This window comes from Lontra canadensis, unplaced genomic scaffold (assembly GCF_010015895.1).
Source record: "Lontra canadensis isolate GAN:19392208 unplaced genomic scaffold, GSC_riverotter_1.0 scaffold5, whole genome shotgun sequence".
Taxonomy (NCBI): domain Eukaryota; kingdom Metazoa; phylum Chordata; class Mammalia; order Carnivora; family Mustelidae; genus Lontra; species Lontra canadensis.
This window is the reverse complement of record NW_022630999.1, coordinates 14,063,658-14,081,065: the sequence shown is the minus strand read 5'-3', so window position 1 is coordinate 14,081,065 and position 17,408 is coordinate 14,063,658. Positions and strand designations below refer to the sequence as shown.

Sequence of the window (17,408 nt, the reverse complement as noted above, 5' to 3'; positions counted from 1 at the left end):
GAGGATGGGAAGGGCTCTTCTCCACAAAGGGATGTTGAGATGTTGATAGCTAATCTCCACATTCTAATTGTGATGCCATTTTAGCATCTTTGTTCCCAGGCTCCTTTGTTTTGTCTTCAAGCAACTACTCCTTGAACCTGATGATCTGTCCACATTACTTTCCCAGCCTTCAAAAAAGAAAACAAACTTCAGTCTGCTATAGTGATCATTTTTGTTGTCAAATATAACATATGGAAAAGTGCATAAAACAGATGTGTAGGGTAATGACTAGTTACAAAATGAATACCAGTATTGAAAAAGTAGAAAATTGCCATGCCCCAGAAGACCTTGTGAGTTGCTACACCTTCCTAACTTCCTTGTCCCCAGAGTAAAGACTTAATACCATAAAACCAAACTAAACCAAACAAAACAAAACCCAAAAACAAACCTGTTTTGTCCTTTTTAATTTTACACCTGTGAGTACTTCACCTAACATAATTTTTCAACTTTATAAATGGAATCATGACGTTGGATTCAGCTTGTTCTTTAGTCCTGTCCTTTACCTTGTTCTTAACACATAGAACTGTTTTGTACATTCATTCTCCGTCAGTGAGATCTTCGGAGAAAGGTGTGCCATATCAAGCATTGTGCAGCGCTAAGAGATTAATTGCTTCCTAGTACTTCATTATTAAAAACTCTCTCTCCTTCTGTTACACTGATTTAGCGGAGCAGGAAATGAGATGTGCCTTCCCCCCACCCCACCCCGGGGTGACATTCAGAATAGTTAATGAGTTAGCAGGGGCACCCATCAATCAGAACAGACAATAGCGTGAGGCAAGGTTCAAGTTAAACTGACTGGTGTCTACCGCCTGAGTATCAACCTTGCCTGAGCCCTTACTGTTCCCTCTACTGGAATTTGCCTATCCTTCAGGATCTATACCAGGATCCGAATCCCAGCTCAGTTTCAAACTTAACAGTATAAGGTAGACAAGTGACAAATTCAATTTCCTTATCTATAAAAGGAGGAGATTGGGTTGGAATATTTCTTCCAGATATGAAGTTCTATGACTGAAAGTGTCTCATTATCATGTTTGTTATTATGACACTTGTCACTCTCTACATTCCTGCTGTGTTCAACGAGACACCAGGCAAAAGTAAGCATCAGGATGCTAGAATCAGGCCCCGTTTTAAGTCCTTTATATCTTTGAGTCCTTGGAAGGTATAATTCATGGAATCTGTTAAATGAGCGTTTGACGGATTAAGTCCCACTTCTATGATGCCATCCCCAACTACTCTGATCTGCCCTATTTTTTCCTGAAATTTTCTATCAGTACTTGACTTTTAATCTTAGGCTTCCTCTTAATTTTTCTTTCTACGAAGTTAAACTTTCAAATGCATCATCTTCTTTCTATAAAGCAAGACACAGATTCTCTAGGAAACCCGCATCCTGTTCACAACAATACCAGAAACTAGACTTCAGAAGTGTCCTATGTTTATTGAATAAATGGTTGGCCCTCTGCCCTAGAACGATGACTCCCTCACCTAGAAGGGCATTGAACACTGGCTTTGTCTTTCTGGGCTGCTGGAACAAAGTACCATGAGATCAGACGTGGGGGGTGGGGGCTCTAAACAGCAAACATTTATTTCTCACAGTTCTGAAGGCTGTGCCCTCATATGGCAGAAGGGACAAGGGACCTCTTTTATTAAGGGCTCTAAACCCATTCATGAGGGTTCCATCCTCATGACCTAATCACCTCTCAAAGGCCTCACCTCCTAACACCATCACACCGGGGTTAGGATTTCAACATATAAATTCAGGAGGGACACAACCATCCGAACTTTAGCAAGCACTTACGATGTGACTTACCATAAGGTAAACCAACTGCTTTGGTTTTTCCATTTCGGGGCTTAGTGATGTGTCAGTCTGGGCAATGGAAGTATCATTGCATGATGTTTGATGTTCTTGAGGTGAGGCTGGGAGTTTCTTCTTCATTAGCAGAACTCAAAAAAATGCTAGCTCAAAGTTGAGAAAACATTGTCAGAGGTTCTGGGTTAAAAAAAAAAAAAAAAAAAGAAGAAGTTCTGGGTTTTCCTTGCTGTGGGAGTGGAGAAGGAATCTCATGGTGCAGCCTCACGCTGATTCTTAGTACTGCCCTGACCCGTGTCTCAGCACCTTCTGGGTGTCTGTGGGGTGACTAACAAAATCAACGAGCCGGGTGAGGCAGCTGCGTGCCTGCTCTGGCCAAGCATTGGGCTATTTATGCAAATTAAAAACAGAAGTCTATAAACTGACCCCAGCTGTACTACCTCTAATGACTGCAAGCTGGACTTGTAAGGATGTTATTTTTAAAGTCATTTGTTTTTCCATGCCTGCATTTTGTTTTACCATAACACATATTCAACAAGAATTTTTCCATAAACTTTAAAAGAGAGATGTAATATACCCTTAGGCTAGTCTCTTCTGTAAAGTTGTTGAGTTAACGTCAATGTATGGGATTTTCCTCTAGCTCCTCTTCATGTCTAAAGTATTTTCATTCTTTGTGCTAAAAATGCTGGGGGGGAGATTGTGGTCTAGATATTTAATTACAGTGAATGGAATAAAGGATTCGCCCATCCCTGTTTCCTGGATTGTATTATTTGGGCTTAGTGTGGTTTGCTTTTAAAGTCACCTTTGGGGCTAAACACGCAGGATGACAGGGACAGGACTTAATATGGAAGCATCTGTTCGATGGCAGAATAAACTGAAAAGAATGCACCAGCCAAGGATCCTGGGGAGAATTCAGAACTCAGAGGGCATAGGAGCCATGAATATGGAGTACTCTTTCCTCAATCTCGCTCTTTTTTTTTTTTTTTAAGATAAATAAGCCACCAGTTTGATATTGAGCAGCTGATTGTGGCCTAAACTATAGCCCTGACTGAAATTAGATCTCCCTGGAGAAGTTACAAAAGTAATATGTATTCATTGCAGAAATTTGCAAGATAGCAAGAAGCTATTTTAAAAATTTATTTTAATTAGAAATCACACCCAGAGACAGCCATCATGTCTATGCCCTCTATTTAGATTACTAGTCCTTTTTAATAACTTTTCTCAGAAAATTGTGCAGTGCAGACAGAGATTGATTTAGCAGGTCCAAAGAGAATAGAGATTGGATGGGAAGACTCTGGGTCCAGGAAATGTGTACGGTGGCTCTGCCACTGTCCGTGGACTCTCTGTCTAAGAGATCTAAGAGCAGAGGCATCCACATGCTGACCTGCCTCACTGCCTCCCATTCCAATCCTACCCCTTGCAAACTCAAGATCCTGCATTTTTAACCCTCTATGGCAGACAGATGATTCAGCTGAGAAGCTCTGAGAAAACCCCAGCTCTGCTCCACACCCAGAGATCCTTCAACAGTGAGTCCTACCAAACGCAGTGTGAGTTTTTATGATGCTAGTAGTAGTTAACAATACTGTCTTGTATACTTGGAAGCTATGGGAGTAGAGCTTCCAAGCGTTCACCATTTGAAGCGCTTGCCCTGCCTTGTGTGAGCACTCATGAGCTGTGAGGCCTTCAGGTGGTTCTAAGGACTAATAGCTCTGTTGAATAGCACTCCGTTGCACAGGAGATGCTCTTGCAACACGCAGAAGTCTTGACCCTCTTTGCTCATCCTCAGTGGCATTCAGAAACCTTGGGAGAGAGCACCTGGGTGGCTCAGTCAGTTAAGCAACTGCCTTCTGCTTGGAATTCCAGGATTGAGTCCCTCATCCGGCTCCCTGCTGAGCCAGGAGTCTGCTTTTCCCTCTGACTCTCCTCCCTTTTGTGTTCTTTCTCACTCTCTCTCTCAAATAAGTAATAATAATATAAATAATAAAAATCTTTAGAAACCTTTAGATACATAGGGCAAGGTCAGCTCCTAAACTCCCTTTGTATTTTATAAGAATATGTCCTACTAAAAAAAAAAAAAAAAAAAAAAAGAATATGTCCTACCATCATCTACCTAATACTGCCTTATATTACCAATACAATAGTAGCCCATGGAGGCATCCTCAGAATTCTAGAGCCATTTTTGCCTTCCTTGTCCATTGCCTGAACATCTAATCACTTAACCACTTCTTGGTTTTGCCTTAGTAGTTGCCTTCCTCCTCTACTCATGTCTATCCCTGGTCCAGAACCTCACCTACTTATTCCTAGGTAGGCCTTGATACCTTTAAACCGAGCTATCTGATTCTAGACTTTCTCCGTACATTCTGTCCTGTTTCCTAAAAACCAATACTATTTCTACAACAATTCCTGAGGAAACTATAATAGGTCCCTCTCAGAGTTTGATTTCCTCAGCAATGGAATTTCCTCAGGAATGGAATCAACCTGCCATATCTTATCTGGTCAGGGTGTTCTCACAACCTTATTTTTGGGGTCAGGCTGGTTCTTCCTTAAAGGCCATGCTCAGTCCTATCTTTCTCAGGCACTTAGGATGTCCCATACCCTCCTTTAAACCAAGTCCTCTGTCTCAAGGCCTTCTTCCTATGCCTCCCCTCTTTCCCAAAGTTTGGATTTTAGGACTTAATAGTGTTTCATTTTTATTGTGCAGTCTAGACCTTAACTGCCCTCCTGCTGGGACCCAAGTAATCCTTAACAGTTATAGGTATAAAAATTGCTTGGAGGGCTAACCATGTGCCAGCTGCCATTCTAAGTGCTGTACAGCTTTGCATGTATTAGCTATTAATCCAAGCAATTCTATTGAGGTAGGTGCATCCTACAGATAAGGAAATTAAGACATGGAGAAGTTCAATAACTTGTCCAAAATCTGCCAGTTAAAGGTGGAATGTGAGTTTAAACTCACATATTTGTCTCCAGAATCTAAGACATTCTGCATCCCTTTAGGAACAGAGGACTGACTTTTTGTGAGCCCACAGCAAGCCAGAGCATGAATCACATAGCACATCTTAATATTTAATTACTGTTTTCTCCTAATTAGTTGATGCTATGAATCTGATGCAAATTTATGCATCCAGTATTAAGCCACCCTATTTTAGGATGTATGGGATTGAAACTGTTCACAATTTCAGAGAAAATATTATATCTGTGGGTCTTCCAAGTGAAATCTTTTCTGAGCAAAAGGTACATTCAAGTAGTATAAGCTCTTGCCCCCTGAAGAGATTACTCTAGATTTTGGTCATTTGATGGATTGTCTACACAGCATTTTTCTTTCCTTGGGACTGATTTAACTTGCTTAATTTTGGCTTGTCAAATGCAATGAGCATGATGAATCCTTCTGAGTTACAGATTTATCAGAAACATCTGTTAATTTACTAAAAATGCACCATGGCCTGAATTGTCCCTTACCAAAGCAGGATCTAGTTCATCTGTAAAGAGATTTCAGTTTCTTTCTCAAAGGTTACATCCGTGATCTCTGAAGGCTGGGACATCACTCAGTATCAATTTGCATGTTTAAACAAGTCATTCTTGTCCCTTTTTTTTTTTTTTAAAGATTTTATTTATTTATTTGAAACAGAGAGAGAGAGATCACAAGTATGCAGAGAGGCAGGCATAGAGAGAGAGGAGAAAGCAGGCTCCCCGCTGAGCAGAGAGCCCGATGCGGGCCTCGATCCCAGGACCCTGAGATCATGACCTGAGCTGAAGGCAGAGGCTTAACCTACTGAGCCACCCAGGCGCCCATTCTTGTCCTTCTTTGTTTTCTCAGTGCAAGGGATGTTCTAGTCCTTTGTAAAATTTAGCTTATCGCTTTTGATGTGATACAAAACAGTATTTCCGCCATCTGGGTCCCCATTTCTGTTTTAGAATTTCAGACAATGATACAAAGTTTTGTTTACTGGCAGCCTATGATGCATTCTACACAAAATAACAGGAAATTTTAGTAACTCAAGCAGAACTACCAAAGGAAAAGTAAGACTTCAGGAGATGACTACCACTCTCTCATTCCTATAAAATATAAATAAACATACCTTCAAATGACCAACTATCTCATCCTAGACTCAAAACAAAGGCCTTTGTCTGTAAAAAGAATATTCCTCAATAGAAGCTTTCCTGTATAAAACTGGGCTTGTGTTGTCCAATGTGTTTCATTGCTTCATTTACTTCTTAAATATTTTGAGAGTAGTTTATCAAATTTAGGATTGTGTTATGTCAAATCATTTTCACGAAATGACCTTTCATAACCTGAGAACTAAATACTTTGTTATTGCTTTGTGCTGTAAAATACCCTACAAACAATATCACTGATACCTGTGATTGACATTCCTCTATACACTCAGTAACTGTAGTCTTTTCTTGAGAGATTTGAGGAAAGAAACAGAGACCCACTTTTTCTCCCACCAGTCATAATAACCAATCATTTTATAACTTAATTATTTCTCAGAAGAATTTTGAGGCTGAGAGAAACAATGCAATACGCAAATTCTTAATTTTGAATAAGAGTTTCATATGGTTTCACTATTATTATAATTTCCTTTTTTATCACAAATAGGTGGTTGATTTGTTGAAGTCTACCTCTGTGGGAAAATAAAATTGTTAATCATGCTATGACATGACTGAGTTATCTGAGCCTTCAGCCTTCTTCTTTTTTTTTTTTTTTAGGATTTTATTTATTTATTTGACAGAGGTCACAAGTAGGCAGAGAGGCAGGCAGAGAGACAGGGGGAAGCAGGCTCCCCGATGAGCAGAGATCCCAGGACCTTGGGATCATGACCTGAGCCGAAGGCAGAGGCTTTAACCCACTGAGCCACCCAGGCACCCCATGCCTTCAGCCTTCTTGTCAAAGAGTTATCCCATCTGGGATCTAATAATTTTCAAACGGGTATACAAACTTGAGTTATCACTTAAAATTAGTGAATAAGATTCTGCACTATTATGGAACAGGCAACATTTACTACTTTCCTTCCTTTCTTCCTAAATTTGTTGTAAAAATTTGGGTCCAGTGAGCTTACTGATAGGAAACAAAGTGGATATTTTTCCTTGATAAATCAAGTCAATCATCTTGATACTTTGTATGTGTTGGGGAACATTTAATCTAGAGGTGTAGACATTATTAAAGTAATAATATGTTTTATGGAGAACATTTATCCAAACAAGTGACCATGAGTTTAAAATTGAGAGTAGTTCTTCTAACACAGCTCTTTTCTGTAATAACTTACCAGTTATTTGGACAGAATGTGAGCTGTACCTCACAACAGCTGTGTGCTCATAGCAGCTGTTTCTGCTGCAAAGTATAGTGACCCTGTCCTTCTGTGCGTGGTCATCTGTCACAGAGAGACACAGTCTGTGTTTACTCTGTATCACTCAGGCTTTTGTTCACGTGAAGGGGGTGCAGATGTGGTTTTCACCAGCAGAAGTGGGCCGATGAGTCACACAGCCAGATGAAATGTGTCGGAGAAATTTAATGGTTAATCACTCAATTTAGTTGCAGCAGCGGAGTTTCCTGATACTCTTGACTGCTTTCACGTAGATGGCACAAATGTAGAGCTTAGTGGCTCACAAAGCCAGCCTGCTTTTGCTGGACTGCCCAGCTTACGAATTCTTTTGATTCTATTTTTGAGCCACACTGGTGAAAGCCAAAGAACAATTGTCAAAAGCCATCTCATCTTTTCACTGCTCTTTGACTTAGCCTTTTGCTTAATTTCATTTCATCAACATTTTAAAAATGATACTGTAATTCCAAAGTTGAGTAATTTTCCTGAATTCCTAGGTAGGGTTGGTGGTGGAAGAAGAATTCTTCCACTTCTCCAAACTAAGTCCGAAGCACAGCAGCGCCCTGACAAAGCTTTCAGCACACAGAAGAGTAACAGCCAGCACCTGAGAGTCCCCTGCATTGGCATTTCATCCTCATAACTTGTAGAGAGTTACCGATATTTTAGCTCCATTTTAAAAGTGGGGAAACTGAGTCTCAGAGGTTAAGTATCCTTCTCAAGGTTACGCAGCGAATAAAGCACCTGGGATTGAGACTTAGGTCTGTATGTTGCCAAAGCTTGATCTTAAGTGTTTAGTTGACTCGATCAGAATTCTATAAAATACTGTCTCCCGGCATACGATTGTGGTGTTGTAAGTTAGCCATTGTCCTTTGGACCCCTTGGCTTTAAAGCAAAGGGTTTAAAAAAATGGAATTATAACTGACATACACTATTATATTAGTGTCAGGTGTATAAAATGGTGATTCAATTTTCTTACTCATTGTGAAATGATCACTACGATAGGTCTAGCTACCATCTATGACCATAGAAAATAAGGATATTATTGACGTATTCCCTATGCCATACATTACATCCTTGTGACTTATTTATTTTATAACTGAAGTTTGTACCTCTTACTCTCCTATTCCTCCCACCCCTTCACCTCCCCTCCCCTCTGGCAACCACCAGTTTATTCTCTGACCAAAGGCTTTTTTTTTTTTTTAATGTTTATTGCAACTTTACTCAAAATAGTCAAAACCAGGAATCGAAACAAATGGCCACCAATAAATGTTGGGTGTAATAATTGTGACGCATCTATATAATGGAATAGTACTCAGCAGTAAGAGAAACATTATGTATCTGTGCAATAACATTGGTATATCTCAAAAGTGATAAGATCTTAAAAGTAAAAGGAGACAGACACAAAATAAGTCCCTATAGTCTGATTGATTCCATTTGTGGGGGAAGAATTTGTTTTAAAGGGATTATGACCAAAAGTTTTTATTTTTTTTAAAGATTTTATTTATTTATTTGACAGAGAGAAAGATCACAAGTAGGCAGAGAGGCAGGCAGAGAGAGAGGAAGGGAAGCAGGCTCCCTGCTGAGCAGATAGCCCGATGTGGGGCTCGATCCCAGGACTCCGGGATCATGACCTGAGCTGAAGGCAGAGGCTTTAACCAACTGAGCCACCCAGGTGCCCCTGACCAAAAGTTTTTAAATGTTTTGTCACTGTATAGGTTTGCTGTCTGTTTTTTTGTTGATATCCTTCATCAATCTAAATAAAGTCCTTTTTATTCTTAGATTGCCCCCCTTTCCCATGAGTGTTGTTATGGGGTGAGTTTCGTCTTCCCACTTGCAAAGTTTATGTGTTCAAGCCCTAACTCCCAGTACTTCTGAAAGTGTATATGGAGGTGGGGCCTTTAAAGAGGTAATTATGTGAAAATGAGGCTGTTAGGGCAGGCCCCAGGCCAATATGACTGGAGCCTTTTTAAGAAGAGGAGATGTGAAGAGATAGCAAGGTGGGGGGGTTGCCCAGAGTAGAGACCACCAGAGGACAGAGCGAGAGGAAGCCATCTGCAAGCTAACAACAGAGGTCTCAGATGAAACCAAGCCTGGAGTACTTTTAAGGTTGGATTTTTTGTTGTTCCTGTAGGGTTCAATAAAAATTGAATCTGTCCAGAATGGTGCTTGTGTAGGAAGGTTTTTATTTTTTATTTTTTTAAGATTTTATTTATTTACTTGCTAGAGATCACAAGTAGGGAGAGGCAGGCAGAGAAAGGGTGAAGCCAGCTCCCCGCTGAACAGAGAGCCTAACGCGGGGCTCCATCCGAGGACCCTGAGATCATAACCCGATCTAAAGGCAGAGGCCCAACCCTCTGAGCTACCCAGGCGCCCCTGTAGGAAGGTTTTTAAGTGGTTGTTTCTTTAATGGTAATGTGTCATTGTTCTGAACATTTGTGGTCTTTTTTTGGTCTGGAAATGCATAGTTTTGGTTTGTGGAATGTTTGCTAAAATTACTTGGTAACTTCTCACCATGGCTGTCGTTTCTCTTTGTCTTGAAACATCTAATTGGGTATTAGACTTCTGGACTGATACTCTAATGGTCTTTGCTCAACTGCTTCTTTATCTTTTGGGGTGTTTTCCTCAGCTTTAGTCCAGCTTATTGAATTTACTCTTCGCCTTTATCTGGTGTCCCTGAGGTCAAGCCTTCTTTAGTTTAATCTCACAGTTGAATTCTCACTTTGGTCTTCTCTCAGGTAGTCCCTTCATGGAATGAGACAGATTGGTGGGCTCAGGTGTGCATTTTAAAGACTCCCAGCTATTTCGTGTTTTCAGTCTCTCCCAGCTCTGAGGACCAGGTGTGTCTTATTCCTGAGCTGATGGGAGGGAGCTCTGCGGTCGGAATTGGCTCACTTCTTGCTGGCTTTCCCGATTCCAGGTTCAGCTTTCTTCCACTACGTTCACTGTCAATCCTTTACTCATTGTGTTTTCCAAGATGGTCAATCTGGATCAACCATCTTGGAAAACACAATGAGTAAAGGATTGACAGTGAATGCAGTGGCTAATGGTACCATATAGGACAGTGTAGCTAGAGAACACTTTCATCTTACAGAAAACTTTATTGGACAGCACTGCTTAACACAATCCAGAGATGTCATCTATGACTACCTAGTCTATGGCATGATTCTTGTTACTGGATGGTACATCTCTTTAATTCTGTCTGGCATTTATCACTAGTTGATACTTGTCTCTATCCACTAGAGATTAAGCTCCCTCTGAGTAGGGACCTTGTTTTCCTAGCATTCTTAACATACAGCAGGTGCTACATAGGTAAGTTAGAATAAATAACTGTCCAAAGTGCCTGTCCAAGGTGCCTACATGCTGGTCTTACTTAAACTACATAGATTTAGATTCTCACGTTGGGACAAGATCATTCTTGGTGGCACAATTGCCATGCTTTTCATTGACTTTATATTGTAGCTTCATATTCTTTCAGTTTCCCAACTCCTTGCAAGTTGTTTTGAGTCAAGTGCTAACTTTTTTTAAGATTTTATTTATTTGACAGAGAGAAAGAGACCATGAGAGAGGGAACCCAAGCAGGGGAGTGGGAGAGGGAGAAAGCCTGCTTCTCCCTGAGCAGGGAGCCCAATGTGGGGCTTGATACCAGGACCCTAGGATCATGACCTGAGCCGAAGGCAGACACTTAATGACTGAGCCACCCAGACGCCCCAAATGTTAATTTCTTTTTTTGTGTGTGCTAACTTTGAATTAAGATATTTACATGTAAGCCTTCAAAGAGACCAAGTTGTAAATAAGCAAAGTGTCCAATTTTTAGTGAAATACCTACAAGAAAGCAATGTGTAAAAATTGCTCCAGTATATGGTGATCTCATAAAAACCAGACAAGAAAGCAAATGTCTACTTCTTAAGACTTGCTCAGATATGCAGGTGCCATAGTTATGTTAATTTTCGGTACCAGAACAATTGAGCAGGTTACAGATACACAGAATGCAGTTGCAAGTTGACGTGGCACTAACACCACATGGTGGGTTAAGAGGCAATAATCCGCAGAGAAGATCCTGGGTGAATCTTAACTCTCAAATTGTACTCCCCCCCGCCCCACACACACATTTTAAACATCTTGCTCACATCCTACACTTTGGGCTCAAACACCCCTCTTCTCTCAAGTAGAGAATATCTTCTACTCACCCATCAGTCAAAACTGATCTTTTAATATGAATAAGTGACTGACCATATATAGTTTCTCTCAGTCTCCAAAGCACCTGTATTTTCGACAGGGCCTTTCCCCCCGACTTTTTAAAATAAATCCCTGTAAAGTGCTTAATGCTCCTGACAATTAAAAGTTATGGCTGATTCTTCTGGTTTACCATCCTGATCTTTTTTTACAATCTGGTTATCAAGTAGGGCTTAGATTCTTGGTTATTCAAAGACTTTGAAGGAACTTAATGTACTATTATTTCCTGTTGCATAGGATAAAGTAATTCAGACCTTTCATCTCAAAGAAGGTTCAAAACCACCATGGATAATAATAGAGTTAAAATAAGTTCAGAAATTTATCCTTCTGGTTCCTAGAATAGAAATAAGAATATAATAGAAAAAAGCTTATGTTCAAGAATTTGGAGAGGGAAGGACAAATCAGACTGTGAAAAAATAAATTTTTAAAAGAACTAGATTAAATATTGAAAGAAATACCACCATATTTAGACAAACTGCTCTAGAACAATATTACTATGAAGAAAGTTTAGCTATGGACAATAAAGGAAGAGAAATGAGGAAGCGATTTGAAGAAAATCTTGTCTTGAGCAAAAGAAAAGGAGAGAAAAAGTAGAGGGACAACAGGATTCAAAATTAAAGGTAGAAACCATCCAAAGGTCCATCAATGGATGATGGATGAACAAAATGCAGTATGTCCATACAATGGAATATTATCTGGCCATAGGAAAGAACATATATGCTATGACATGGATGAAACTTAAACACTACGCAGAGTGGAAGTGTCAGTCCCCAAAGACCACATACCACAGGATTTCATTCATATGAAAGTCCAGAACATAAATCTGTAGAGACAGAAAGTGGACTAGTGGTTTCCAAGGGCTAAGGGTAGAGGAAAGGGGTGGAGGGTGATAGCTCAGAGGTTCAGGGTTTCTTTTAGAAGTGATTAAAAATGTCCTAGGGGTGGCTGGGTGGTACAGTTGGTTAGGCGTCCAACTCTTGGTTTTTGGCTCAGGTCGCGATCTCAGGGTCCTGAGATCCTGCGTGGCATCAGTCTCCTTGCTGAGCACGGAGTCTGCTCAACGCTCTTCCAGGTTTTCAGCAGTTTTTTTTCCTTGGCTTTTGACCATATCAATCCAGTCTCTGCATCTGTGGTCACATTGTCTTCTCTCCTATAGTCTAACCTCTGCGTGCCTCCCCCTAATAAGGGCAGTTGTGATTGTATTTAGGGCCAGATAATCCAGGATAATCTCCCCATCTCAAAATTCTCAATTTATCACACTTACAAAGTCACTTTTGCCTTCCAAGGTACCATTCACAGGTTCTACAAATTAAGACTGGATATCTTTGGAGCCATTATCTAATCTAACACCCTGATCTTACGATATACAGGAAAAGCAAATACTTCCATGGAAATCCAAAGTGACAAGCATAATTTACCCATGCCTAAGGAAGGAGATAAACTCCCAGTTCTAGAAAGAATTAAGACATGGTGATGCAGCCCCAGGGTACTCTAATTGTATTCAAACAGTTTATAATTCTGTTTACTTCTCATCTGGTATTTGAGTTTTTCTTCCCCTATTCATACTTTTTAAAAAGTAACCTTGAGAATTCACATACAATTCACCCATTTAAAGTATACAGTTTTTGTGTATTTACAGATTTGTGCAACTATCACCATTTTTAGGATTTTTAAAGATTTTAAAAGAGAATGAACATGAGTGGGAGCACAGCTAAAAAAACTCTCCCCTTGGAATCTCTAGGAGAAACCAGTCCTGCCAGCTACTTGATCTTTTTTTTTTTTTTTTTTTAAGCCCCATATGTCTCAGGACTTCTAGCCTGCAGAAGTGTAAGAGAATAAGTTTGCATCTTACGTCACCAAGTGTGTAGTAATTTGTCATAGCGCCAATAGGAAACTAATCAGCAATGCAGTACTAAGATTAAATGATCCTGGGGAGGTATCAGGGGGATTGACAGTTTCTTAAAACGTGGTGCTTGGGTAGTGTTTGCTTGCGAGGTCTAGTTCTTTCTTTTATATTTACCCCTTGAAGTGGTGAGTCTTCATTTGAAATGTCTTGTCTTGTTTTCATACTTCAAGACCCAGCAAATTCTTTTGGAAGAGGGAAGTTATCCGTTTAGAACAAGTCCATGTTTCCCAACTAGGAGTATGGATTTTTAGATATCAAACGGTCCTTAATAATCTACTGATTAGTTCAACTCTTATAGTTGAGTCAACAGAAGAAACAAGTGACCCACCCAAGCTCATCTAGCTAAGTAGTGGCAAATGTTCGTGATTGCCAGGCCACTAATCCTTAAAAATTAGACATGTGGGACTTTGATATCAGCTTACTGGAGACAAAACAAGTTTAAGCTGACATGGAGATGTTTTAGACTTGAAAGTTTCTAGTTGCAAGAGTCCCATCATTACAGCTAAGTTTCCCTCTAGTTTTGTAGGCTACCATGCTAGGATCAGAAAATCCTCTTAATTCAAACCTCTAATCTTCTGACCTATTTCATTTATAAATTAAGTTCTGTTAGCAGCTTCATAGGAGGTTCACCTTCTAGGACATAATGGTACTTTGTTCAAGTGTAAGAAGCCGAGAAAGGGCCTGGGGTAAATCAGAGGTGGTTGGGGATGGGTATCAGGATGGCCACCTGGAACAGGAAGAGCGCGGCTGGGAAAAAAAATGTTAAGGTCCTAGAAGTTATTGGAGGCAGTAAATAGGCAAATTGCCCAATGACCTCTGCAGAATTAAGTGGATACCACCACTTCTGAAAAAGAAGCATCCATAGTTTAAGAGTCTTCCTAATGAAAGACACCATCTCTCAGCTATTAAGGCATATACTCAAAGCAACAATGAGGCAGGATAAACATTTCCTACTTTGGAGTCGGGAGCAGGGGACAGAAGCCTATAAGCTAGTACAAAAATGAGTATTAAATGTGTTCATACCCTTTGAACCAATAATTCATTTTTAGAATATTTTTAGGGTAATTCTTATAAGGAGATGTGAACACTCCTATAAGCAAACATTCACTGGATTATATACAATAGTATCTAAGAAGGAATTTATTGTAGTGCATTTCTATAGAACTTTACATAGCCATGAGACATTTATGAAGTTTCAGGATACAGTTAAGTTTATATAAAGTGAGGGCATGATACAAAACTAGTAAAAGTTGTACTCTTCCATAAGTTCTATCAAACAACAAAAACCAGGGGCGTCTGGGTGGCATAGTGGGTTAAAGCCTCTGCCTTCGGCTCAGGTCATGATCTCGGGGTCCTGGGATCGAGCCCCGTGTCCGGCTCTCTGCTTGGCTGGAGCCTGCTTCGCGTCTGCTTCTCTGCCTACTTGTGATCTCTCAGTCAAATAAATAAAATCTTAAAACAAAACAAAACAAAACAATGAAAACCAGTAAATGGAAATAGCCACTGATATGTTGGGTTTTCTAGATGGTAGAATTTGGGAGACAAAATTGCAAAAATGCATTTGTTTCCTATAAGTGATGCTTTAACAAACTTTCCTCTAAATCTGGCTAGTTAACAGTCTGTATAAAATCGTAGAATATGGCCTGTCAAAAAAGAATTTCTTCTTGCTTTTGACAGGCAACAGTGAGAGCCTCTTTCCTCAAAATCTTTGGGGTAATGCAATTGCTTCATGAGTTTATACATGTCAGGAGTCTGGAAGAGGGTCGTTCATTTTATTGGGGGCAAAGTCAGGGCTATATTAATAGACTGTGTCTTATTCAAGACTGCAGTCTGTTAATTGGTATATGGTGAAGAGAATGCATTTTTACCCCTCCACACTTTATAAAGCACATATTGGGGTGACTACCCAATAGTAATAGCCATCAGCTAAGACTGTCGCTTCCCAAAGTGGGTAGTGTGGTATCTGCTCATCCCAGTTAATGAAGTTAGTCTCTTTCCTCTGCACAAAGGTATACACACATCCCAGGAGACTAACATCTACCTGGAAAAATGTGCTCCATATGGAGTTCTGAAGCTTCAGGTTTTTGAAGATTCTTTTCCAAAAGGTAATATAGGATTAAAAAAATTATTTCAATTCAATTAACATACTGTATTATTAGTTTCAGGGGTAAAATTTAGTGATTCATCAGTTGCATTTAACACCAAATGCTCATTGTATCATGAGCCCTCCTGTCCTCTTTAGGGTCCACATGCAATCCCCCTTAACACCACCCCACACCGCTGCCCAGCAATCCTTCCTTAGTTTGTTTCCTAGAGTTAAGAGTCTTTTATAGTTTGTTTCCCTTTCTGACTTCCTCTTATTTTTCCCTCCCTTTCCCTACAATCTTCTGTTTTGTTTCTTAAATTCCATATACGAGTGAAATTATGTTGTCTTTCTCTGACTTATTTCACTTAGCATAACACCCTCTAGTTCTGTTCATGTTGTTGCAAATGTTAAGATTTCATTTTTTTAATGGCTGAGTAATATCATACACACACACCACCTTTATCCATTCATCTGTCGACAGACATCTGGGCTGTTTCCATAGTTTGGCTATTGTGTACATTGTTGCTTAGGATTTTTTAATACCTCATACACAAGGTTTTCCTTGGTGTCAGAATGTACAAATAGTGTGGAATATGGTTAATACTCTGGTGCAGACTTCGGAACTTGAAGTAAATTCTTTCATCTCCCTGCTTTGAGCCCATTTATTCATTCCTAGAAACTGGATGAACCATGTTTAGAGTAATGACCTTCTGTTGAGGAGCCTTTTAAGGTTATGTTTTAAAGGAAGGCAGAAGGCAGTTGCTCCTGAGCTGTTATCTTCCCCTGCATAGAAACGGATAGGCTTTTCAAAAGTCTGACTTGGCAGTAGTCAAGACCTCAGTTTTCACTAAGACAATGGAACAAAGTGTCTCTTTTGCTAACTCAGCCCTTTATCCTATTTGTAGTATGCTTATTCATGGAAAGAAAAAAAACAAAAGGTTTCTGGTCTATTTGAATTATTTTTGCTAGCAAATTTGAGAGGACTGTGACTTCTGTCAATTTCAACCAATTGTGCTGTAGGTTTAGAATCACTTTAGAATCCAGGTCAAAATCTCTTCTAAAACTATGTGTTCTTGGCATTCTGATAAATCAATCAAAATTGGATCTACTGGCTTAGTGCAATTGAGTCAAGCTAGCCCCTGAATAGGCAAAAATCGTTGACATTTCTGCAGAAGTTTAATTTATACAACTTTGTGTGTAAATCTGATCAACAAAGTCAAGTTCTATACTAAGTGTGTATTTGTCCTTCAGTTCCTTAAAAAAATAAAATCCTCTGGCCACAGGAATTCTCAATATTTAGTTGAGGAAACAGGTTCGTTCAGAGAGAAGAGACCAAAAAACCCAAATCACATGGTCCACTCACCTGAAGGTCCCTGTAAGGGGCTGCATTCCCTTCCTGCACATTGATGGTGGATTCCATTGTTTGGCAGCTGCAGGTAAACTTACCATAAGGAAATGCATTCTCGAGGATGCAAAAAGGGAAGGTGTCAAGTTAGGTGGAAAATAAAAATCCAACCCCTTAAACATTTATACAGTCGGGCAGTCTCTTCAGGAAAATTCCAGTTGAAGTTTTACTATTAAAACGTTTTTGTAGGGAAGCCCTAATAATACAGGTAAGAACCATGTTTTCCGATCTCAAACAATGTGGGGGGCGGGGGTGGCAGTGGCTGCAGTACTTCAATCACGTGAGCCCAAGTTGGTATGTCTGGCATTGTGTCGTTGTTCAGCCTGAATCTTAAAAACCAAAACCCAAGTGTTCTGTTCTTACTTAGCTTCTTGACTGATTCAGACCCTCCCCCAGTTATTTACCAGGAAATGCACAAACCTCAAATGCACCTGCTTATATACTCTTACCTCTTAACCAGGATAGCGGGTCACGATAGTACATTACATGGCCAGACAGCTGCTTGTTCCATCGCTCATTTTCTTTAGCGATGATGGACTTGTGCTCAGTGTAATCGGACGCCAAGCCTGTGAAGACCTGACAGCTTCTTTCCGGTGTTTGAGGTCTACCTTGTC

At 40.0% G+C, this 17,408-nt stretch overlaps 1 long non-coding RNA gene across 1 annotated transcript; it reads right to left on the bottom strand.

The window, feature by feature from the left end:
- Positions 1-17: 17 nt before the first annotated feature.
- LOC116864165 lies at positions 18-17,331 on the bottom strand. Its single transcript, XR_004381955.1, has 4 exons — positions 17,244-17,331; positions 16,753-16,851; positions 1,847-1,992; positions 18-167 (listed from the first exon to the last, which is right to left on the bottom strand). It is a non-coding gene; the product is annotated as an uncharacterized LOC116864165 (long non-coding RNA).
- Between the last annotated feature and the right edge of the window lie 77 nt (positions 17,332-17,408).